The sequence below is a fragment of the Cannabis sativa genome, chromosome 9, assembly GCF_029168945.1.
Source record: "Cannabis sativa cultivar Pink pepper isolate KNU-18-1 chromosome 9, ASM2916894v1, whole genome shotgun sequence".
Lineage (NCBI taxonomy): Eukaryota > Viridiplantae > Streptophyta > Magnoliopsida > Rosales > Cannabaceae > Cannabis > Cannabis sativa.
Genome location: NC_083609.1, coordinates 21,138,497 through 21,147,795, shown reverse-complemented (window position 1 = coordinate 21,147,795; position 9,299 = coordinate 21,138,497). Strand labels below are relative to the sequence as shown.

General features: G+C 35.7%; 1 non-coding gene across 1 annotated transcript; it reads right to left on the bottom strand.

Moving 5' to 3' along the window:
* Positions 1-5,180: 5,180 nt before the first annotated feature.
* LOC133031626 (small nucleolar RNA R71) lies at positions 5,181-5,287 on the bottom strand. Its single transcript, XR_009684728.1, has one exon. It is a non-coding gene; the product is annotated as a small nucleolar RNA R71 (small nucleolar RNA).
* Positions 5,288-9,299: the final 4,012 nt, after the last annotated feature.

Genomic DNA, 9,299 nt, shown 5'->3' with positions numbered 1-9,299 from the left:
TAGTCTTAAAAGAAACATATAGTTTCAGACTAATACAATAAGTCACAACTAGATAACTCTCCAAACAATAAAGAGGTTAAAAGTATTATTTAACCAGACATCTACTATTGAGTGGGAGCTATCTGAGATGTAATCAAATAAGGAACGTTAGAAGAAATTCAAGAAAGATTTATGAAAGTGATCTATATGTTAGATATTAAGGAACTGTATATCAGTTATCCTTATATCTTCCCCAACTCATTCAAGATTTTGAGATGGTGGTTACTCTGGGGGTGAAGGAGTTGTTCTATAATAATTCAAGCTCTACCAGAGAAGATTTATAACTTTGTAAATTCGAAATTACCAGAAAGTTATTTTACTGAAGAAAAGTCTACGCTGTATTATCTCAATTCCATATTTTAAAATATGAGAGATATGTCTTCTGTTTATTCAGATGTACTTTAAAACAGTAAGGATTTCAGTATCCCTTGATGAGTAATGCATATAGTAAAGGATGTTTCATAAATATTTTTATGAACTAGTTTCCAGAAGTTTGGGTGGATTCAAATATACTACACTTGATCTGAAGATCAAGACAACAAATTGATTAATTTGCACAGTTTGTTTTATGTTAGTGCAAGTGGGAGTTTGTTGGGTTTTGTGCCCTAAATAAAACCCTTTACAATCTGATTAGTTATCAATATAAGAAATTTGAAGTGATTTATGTTTGCATGAATTTTACATGCTAATGGTTTAATATGTTTATTACACTTATACACAAAATCTGTTAAGTCCAGATCATATGTTTATTCACAATTACAGTATCGTCAACACAGTGGAATGTGATTGTGATTATATGAAATAAAAGACTAAGTCCCTGTTTCATCAGTGTTTTAGATTTACACTAATGTGATAATTAGCGATGATGTGTACTTACACTTGGAGTAAGTGTTGTGTTCTTTCCAGGACATTGGTAAAGTATACTAGTTTCGAATGTATGGAGTATACATTGGACTGGACCGATATTGAACTTAGTTAAGATATTATAAACTTACCGTCATATCTTTCCAAGTCAATATCAGTAGTTGATCTTAAGATTAAAAGAATCTAAATCCTGATATGCTTAGGCTCAACTCAGGAGTGCTATTCATGTTCTTTGATTTATTAGTTAAGCCTACTTTTGGGTCAGGGTGATACGTATATTTTGGGAACATGATAGTATGATTGAGTGGGAGTGCTGAACATAAATATGGAATCTATAGCTTCTACTGGTGTATAGAAGTCAATTGATGATTCCCTTCGAGCTTAGCTAAATAGAAGTAAATGGATGAGCTCTTGTTTAAGTGACTAATTCTTAGATCACTAAACATCATTTACAGGTAGCTAAGTGTTTTAAGGGGCAAAATACGTTGAGGGGTGTAAACGGTAAAATTATCCCATCTCGATGTAAATCATCTATATAGAGGATCTTTGATCACAATAAGATTATAACAATGGTTAAATGAGATAGCATATTTATATCGTGGAACATATAATATGCTCTATATAAGTCTGAGAGTGCAATTCTAAGTTCTAAGAGTGGATTCAACGAGGAATTAATAAGTAGGGATTTACTTAGTAAATTCGGTTCACTTATTGGAAGCTCAGCATATAGATCCATGGTCCCCATTCTAGTTGAGACTATACTGCTTGTAAGACTCAATAATTGATTTGTGATTAATCAATTATAATTCTAAAGTTAGACTATGTCTAATTTGTGAATTTTCACTAAGCAGGGGTGAAATTGTAAAGAAAAGAGATTCTAGGTTTATTTATTAATTAAGAGACTTTATATGTCTAATTAATAATTAAATTAAATGACAATATCATTTAATAATCTATTTTAGTTATTAAATAATTAGTTTTGGCATTTAAAAGGTTAGAATTAGAAAATTAGCGTTTTTGAGAAAATAGAAATAAAAATTGTGAAAACTGCAAAAACCAAGTGAGGCCCAATAGACACCTTGGCCGGCCACTTAAGCAAGTTTTTCAAATTTATATTTTCATTATTTTAATGCCAAATAATTACTAACCTAAACCTAGTAGTTGCCTATAAATAGAAAGTGATGGCTCAGTCAAATAACAAGTTTTTAACAAGCTTTCAAGCTTTCTGTCAGAAAATTACTTTTTCAGAAAAATTGAGCCTTCCACTTCTCTCTCTATAGCCGACCCTATACCTCTCTTTTTTCCTCTTCATAATTTCGAAACCCTCAGTGATAGAGTAGTGCCCACACACAGCAAGTGGTACCTCAATCATAGATTGGAAGACTGTGAAGGATCACACACAAAGAGAAGGACATTCGGGCTCAGATCTTGATAATACTCTGCGACAGAAAGGATACAAGGGTTAGAGATCTGAGTGGAAGGAGACATTATTCCGCTGCAACCAATGTAAGGTTTTCTTAACTTTATATGTGTTTATTTATGGTTTTAGAAAGTTCATATTTAGGGTGTTAAACAATATACTTGTGAGTAGATCTAAGTTCCTGGTAAAATAAATTCCAACACTAACCCCAAGGGAATCTTTACACATTTTTTTCTATGAGCTTTTCTGTGAGTTGATAGAGGGGACATGTCTCCAAATTTCTCAGGATCGTGTTAGAGGTGTGACACATAGACACCTTCCGGAATGGTAGGCATTGTTATCTGTCTTAGGGTTGTTCATATATTCTGCAATCTGTGGTTCGAAACTCCAACCAATTTGGACCAAACCATTAGAAATCGCTCCAAATGAATCTAGTGTCAATGGGTTGGTCAATTCGGACCGTAATAATTATTTGGTTCGATCATGGTTTTGAACTTCAAGCCTGTGGTTCAAACCAAGCCAAAATGTATGATTTTTTTGTATATACTTAATGTTTACATGAAAAGTAGCCCTAATGATGTGGACATAAATATTTAACACATAGCAAGAAGAAAAATACTCCCGAAGTTGAGTAGTCCCGAGTCATAGCAGTCGACTTGGGAGGGGTTGAACCATAGAGTTATTTTTTATGCTTTTAAACTGAAAATATTGTGAGGAGAGTAGTAAAAATTTGTTTGGTTGCTTAATTTTAAGTAGTTTTAGTTTAATTTCTAGTTAGGAAGCTAACATTTGAGTCTTGTAAAAATTATTGTGTTAAGTGTGTTTTTTTTTAATTAAATGTTGCTTATTTGGTGTGGGAAAGGAGAATTAACTTGCTAGGAAAAAGGAAGTGATGCAAAGGAAGAAGTGGAACTAAAGCTGAAAACGTGACAGAAATGCTGAAGGAATGCTATAGCATTCTGGCAGTTTGGGTAATGACGTGGAAAAAGTATAAAAAAAGACTTTCACTTATACACATCAGCAAATTTGTCCAAGTCACTTAAAATGCACCAGCTGGCTGCTGTGGGAGGAAAGAGACTAAATCTAGTGGGCCAAAGTGGAAAAAGATTGGGCTTCTATTTTAGGGTGTGAATATTGTACCCTAAAAACCCAACAACTAAAAGGGGAGAAAAGCAAGTACACCATCATCATAAAGAAGGGAGCTGCCATTTTTTGAAGGAGAGTAATTGCAGAAAGTACAAAGAGAAGAAAAGAGAAGGGGGACCCAAGTGCAAAAGAAGAGAAGGACACAAGCTTTTTTTTGTTTGCATTTCTCTTCCCTTTCCTTTTATATTTTGTTCTTGTCTTTCTTATCTTTAACTATCAAAAACTTGATAAGTTGTAAAAAGGGCAGCAACCATGGATGAACAATTTTGAATTTGGATTGAAATTTTTGTGTTGAACATGAGCGAATTTTCTTAAGGCTTGAGTGGCTATGAACTCCTATGTTGGGTATGATTAACTTTTTAAGCATATTTTAGCATTTATGCCTTTGTTCATTCAAGTGAGTTCTCATCTCTATTTGATTGTTATTTCTTGGCCATTAATAACAATTTTCTAAGCTAGATCTTGTTCCGGAAGGGTTAGCTCTAGTAGTTAAACTTGAATGGAGCAAGAGAAATCCTATATTTAGGTTGTTTCTTTGTAAGTGGAATAAGGATATTTTATTTACCTTGCATAACTTAAAAATTGATGCATAATTAGAGTTCTCTAATCTGGTTTGATATAGGAATATATGAAACTAGGTGTTAGAACTTAATTGTGAGTTTTGGAAAATTCTCACAAACACATAGGAAATTTTGTTATCTCTGGCAGGAATGCTAAGGTAATGCTGTAGCAACTGAGAAAAAACCAGCATAGGAGTAATGAGCTATTCAAGCCACTTTTGCCATATTATATTTTCTTTCCTCTTCGAAAGCGTTCTTCTAGCAACAATAACATTAATTTTAGCACGTTTAACTACTGTCATTTTGATTTTGAATCATTGCTCACTCATCTTCATGTTATTTCTTTATACTTTAAGTTGTAATTAGCTGGTTTTACAAGATATTTTTGTTTGCAATCCCTGTGGAGACAATCTTACTTATCATTTTATTACTTGTTTGACTGCGTATACTTTCGTATATAATTTTCACAACAAGTTTTTTGCGCCGTTGCCGGGGATTGAAACTAAAAATTGTGTATTATCAACTATTTTGCAATTTATTTTCTGGTTTGAGATTTTAATCCCTTTTTGGTGCGCTGAATTTTTCTTTTTTCAGGTGTTATCTAGTGCATGAACGAGCAAGAAGAAGACCTTGAACTTGCTCTTATTGACGCCGAAATTGAACGCAGTTTCAGACAAAGGAAAAGGAACAGAAGGCTAAAAAATGCTGCAATATGGCCGATGGGTTTGAAGTTGGGGGTGCTCATAATGGTGCTAATCCTATTGCTTTGGCCGATGATAGAGCTCGAGCAATAAGAGAGTATGCAGCCCCTATGTTCAACGAGCTTAATTTGGGTATTGTGAGACCCAAAATCCAAGCACCTCATTTTAAGCTCAAGCCCGTCATGTTTCAAATGCTCCAAACGGTTGGTCAATTTGGTGGGTTGCCAACGGAAGATCCTCACCTCCATATTCGCTCATTTTTGGAGGTGAGTGACTCTTTCAAGCTACAAGGAGTAAGTGAAGAGGCTTTAAGATTGAAGTTGTTCCCATTTTCCTTGAGGGATCGGGCTAGAGCATGGCTTAATACTCTTCCTCCCGATTCGGTGACTAATTGGAATGACTTGGCTGAAAAAATTCTTGAGAAAGTACTTTCCTCCGACAAGAAATGCAAAGTTTCGAAGGGAGATCATGTCCTTTCAACAATCGGAAGACGAGACTACTAGTGATGCCTGGGAAAGATTCAAGGAGTTGTCGAGGAAGTGCCCACACCATGGTATTCCTCATTGTATCCAACTTGAGACATTTTACAATGGTCTCAATGCGGCCTCTAGGATGGTGTTGGACGCTTCCGCTAATGGAGCCATTCTTTCCAAGTCTTACAATGAAGCTTTTGAGATTTTGGAAAGGATAGCTAGCAACAACTATCAATGGTCAACTAATAGAGCTCCTATAAGTTGAAAAGTAGCGGGTGTTCTTGAAGTAGATGCTTTGATCGCTTTAACCGCTCAAATGGCCTCAATGACCAATATTTTGAAGAACATGAATATGGGAGGAAGTGTACAACCAGCCGCTGCCATTCAAAGGGCAGAAATTTCTTGTGTGTATTGTGGTGATGGGCATACTTTTGAAAATTGCCCTTCAAATCCAGCTTCGGTTTGCTATGTGGGTAACCAAAATTTCAACCGCAAGAACAATCCATACTCAAACTCCTACAATCCAGCATGGAAGCATCATCCGAATTTTTCATGGGGAGGTCAAGGAGCAAGTTCAAGTGGAGCACAAGCACAAGGAAAACAATCATTTCCACCGGGATTTTCTCAACAACCAAGACCTCAACAACCACACCAACCTCAAGGCTCTCAAACTAGTTCTTTGGAGAGCTTAATGAGAGATTATATGGCCAAGAATGACGCTGTAATTCAAAGCCAGGCAGCATCTCTTCGGAATCTTAAAATTCAATTGGGGCAATTGGCCAATGATTTGAAGAATAGACCACAAGACACTTTGCCTAGTGACACCGAAAACCCAAGAAGAGATGGCAAAGAATATTGCAAAGCGGTAACCTTGAGAAGTAGAAAAATTCTCGAGTCAAATGTGGCTGCAACATGCAGTAAGGAGCCATCTTCAATCCAAAAAGAGGGGGAAATGAAGAAAAAACTAGCAATTTCAGTTGCTGAAATTCCCCCAGATGTTACAGCATCAGGTCAGCATTCTGCTGCAGAAAATTCTTTGCAAAAGCCACCTCCACCATTTCCTCAACGATTCAAGAAGCAGCACGACGATGGTCAATTCCGAAGATTTCTTGATGTTCTAAAGTAGCTCCACATCAATATACTATTAGTGGAAGCTTTGGAGCAAATGCCAACCTATGTTAAGTTCTTAAAGGACATTTTGACAAAGAAAATGAGGCTTGGCGAGTTTGAAACTGTCGCTTTGATGGAGGGCTGTAGTGCTATGTTGAAAAGTAAAATCCCACCCAAATTGAAAGATTTGGGCAGTTTTACAATTCCAATTTCTATTGGGGGTCGAGATGTTGGAAGAGCTCTTTGTAACTTGGGAGCTAGTATTAATCTCATGCCCATGTCTATTTTCAAAAGTTGGGAATTGGAGAAGCAAGGCCAACCACCGTCACTTTGCAACTAGCGGATCGTTCTATGGCCCATCCGGATGGAAAAAATGAAGATGTTTTGGTACAAAATGATAAGTTTATTTTTCCGGCCAATTTCATTATTCTTGACTATGAGGAAGATAGGGAAATTCCAATTATTTTAGGGAGGCCATTTCTTGCTACTGAAAGGACTTTGATAGATGTTGAAAAAGGAGAGCTCACCATGAGAGCTCAAGATGAGCAAGCCACATTCAAGGTTTTCCATCCGATACGTGCTCCAGATGCAATAGGAGAATGCTTAGCAATCGGAGATATGGATTCTAACATGGTTGAAGAGTCCAAATTCAAAAATAGTAAGAAGGTGAGAAAGAAGATTCCCCTTAAAGAAATTGCTAATGATCATGAGCCACGAGAAAGCAAAGACAAAACATCATTTGACCCTAAAAAACCACCCAAAAAGAAGAGAAAGAAAAAGAAGCTTAGCAGGAAAATTTGGTCTCAAATGTTTGAAGTTGGGCAACAAGTGATTTTCGCCAACTCTTTAACGAAAGCTACTCATGGACGACTAGATTCAAGGTGTGATGAATCTTTCTTGGTGGTGAGAGTATATCCCGATGGAGTGGTGGAACTACGTGATGCACTTTCAAGAAGAAAACTCTTGGTGAAAGGCCAAGGAGTGAAGTTTGGGGGTGGTGAGGTTGATCGAGCAAAGACCTCTATCACTTTGGAAGAGGCTTGAGGAAAAAGGACTTTGGGTTGCCATGGCCTTATTGTATCACATTTGGGCAACCCAAGAGCGGAAGAACAAGATTATATTTAGTTATATATATATATTATATAATAAGTTTGGGGTGTGCCACCCCTTGTAAAAAAAAAGAGAAGAGTGATTAAAATTAAGTTTGGGGTGTGCCACCCCTTGAAAAAAAAAAGAAAAAAAAAAGAGAAGAAAGAAGAAAAAGAAAAAAAAATTATTATATACATCTTAAATAATTATATATATAACTTTCAATTTCTTACAGTTATTAATGATTTTGTTGTGGTGTGGTGATCTTATTGCAGGTGCAAGGCAGAAAATGGAGTTGTTGCAATAGGCTGAAAAGCAGGATTTATTGTCTGAAGCAGCAGGTCCTAGGAGTTATAGCATTGCCTCAGCATTTTGAAACAGTGATGCATAAAAGAATGAATTGCTGAAGCAATGCTACAACAACTGGGAGTATTGGGTTCAAAAAAAAATATATCTATAAACTGGGAGTATGAAAGGAAAAGAGACATGTGGGTGAAGCGTGCGCTGTAGACCAACGTGCGTAAAGTTATCCCGGGATATCCAGATTTTCCAGATCAAATTCTTGCACCTTGGCATCCGATTGATGGTGAAGAGAGGGGCTCTGTCGGTGAAGAGTCCGACCCGTGAGAAAGTTTTATTCTTTCCTTAATCTATTTGCTTTACTGTAAATATGTGTGATAGTTGTGTTTGTTTAGTTTAAATGATGTTAGTTATGTGATGTTGTTATGTGTGCTTCTGTTTAAATTGTTTGTTTTTATTGTTGTCTTTAGTTGTTTGTGTAGTAACATTGTGTAGTTAAAGTCATGTTAGTAATGTTACGTGGTCATGTTTGTGCTATGTTGTGTTAGCTTGTAACTGAGAAGTATATATCATTTTGCTTTAGCTTGGTTTAGCGCCGCTCGATGATGAAAAATAACGATTTCCTTTCATTTGTGATGTGCCCTGATTTTTGTGTGTTAAAAATGCTAAGTTTAAAGGCTATTTTGTCTAAATGCTAGTTTAAGGAGAATTCTTTCAAATAGGTGTACTTGTGTTATCCCACCATACTTTGAGTTTCCAGAATAGCTAACACTTTGAGAAAGTTTAAGCATCTAGAATTGGTTAGCGTAATTCTTAAGGAGAAATCCTAGCTAGCTTTACAACTTGGAAATGATTTAGGCCATTTTTTGACGATTGAGCCTTTCAAGCTAACCCGAAATTTTTTGATTGTCAATAGTCACCTTATTGAGCCAAAAGCCTAATTTTTCTTAACACCCATCAAAGTTAATAGACCCACACACACACACTTAAATTTCATCCTTCATAACCCGAACCTAATCGCTGAAATTTATCAAGGACAAACCAAACATTATTTGGGATAAGGAAGTGAGGATAAATCTTTGCAAGATGTGGAAAAACAAGTTCATACTAGAGACGTGATGGGATGTGAGTTCGGGGTGGTGAGAGTTTTGATTCACATAACAATAGAATCCTTCTCTTGCTATATATAGATATGTTAAAAAAAACAAAAAAAAATAATAAGTATATATATACATATATGTACAATCATAGTATTAAATAAAATATAAAAGAAAAAAAGCAAGTTTAAGTCTAAGTTTGGGGTGTACCACCCCTAATCAAAGAAAAATGTTGTTGCTTTTTCTCTCTTTATCTAGTTGATTCAAAATATATATATATAGTATATACATATAGCAAGAGAAGTGGAATTAGATTGAGCAATCATTGTGGGTTGAGAATGAATTTTTGGGTGAGCGTTTGAGAGGAAAAGAAAAGTCCTTGATAGATTGAGGTAATTAGGTCATGAGTCTAAGAAATGTCATCTTTTACCAAACTTGAACCTAAGCCTCACATTACAAGCCTATGAAATTCCTTTTGATCTAGGATGTAAAGCTAAGCT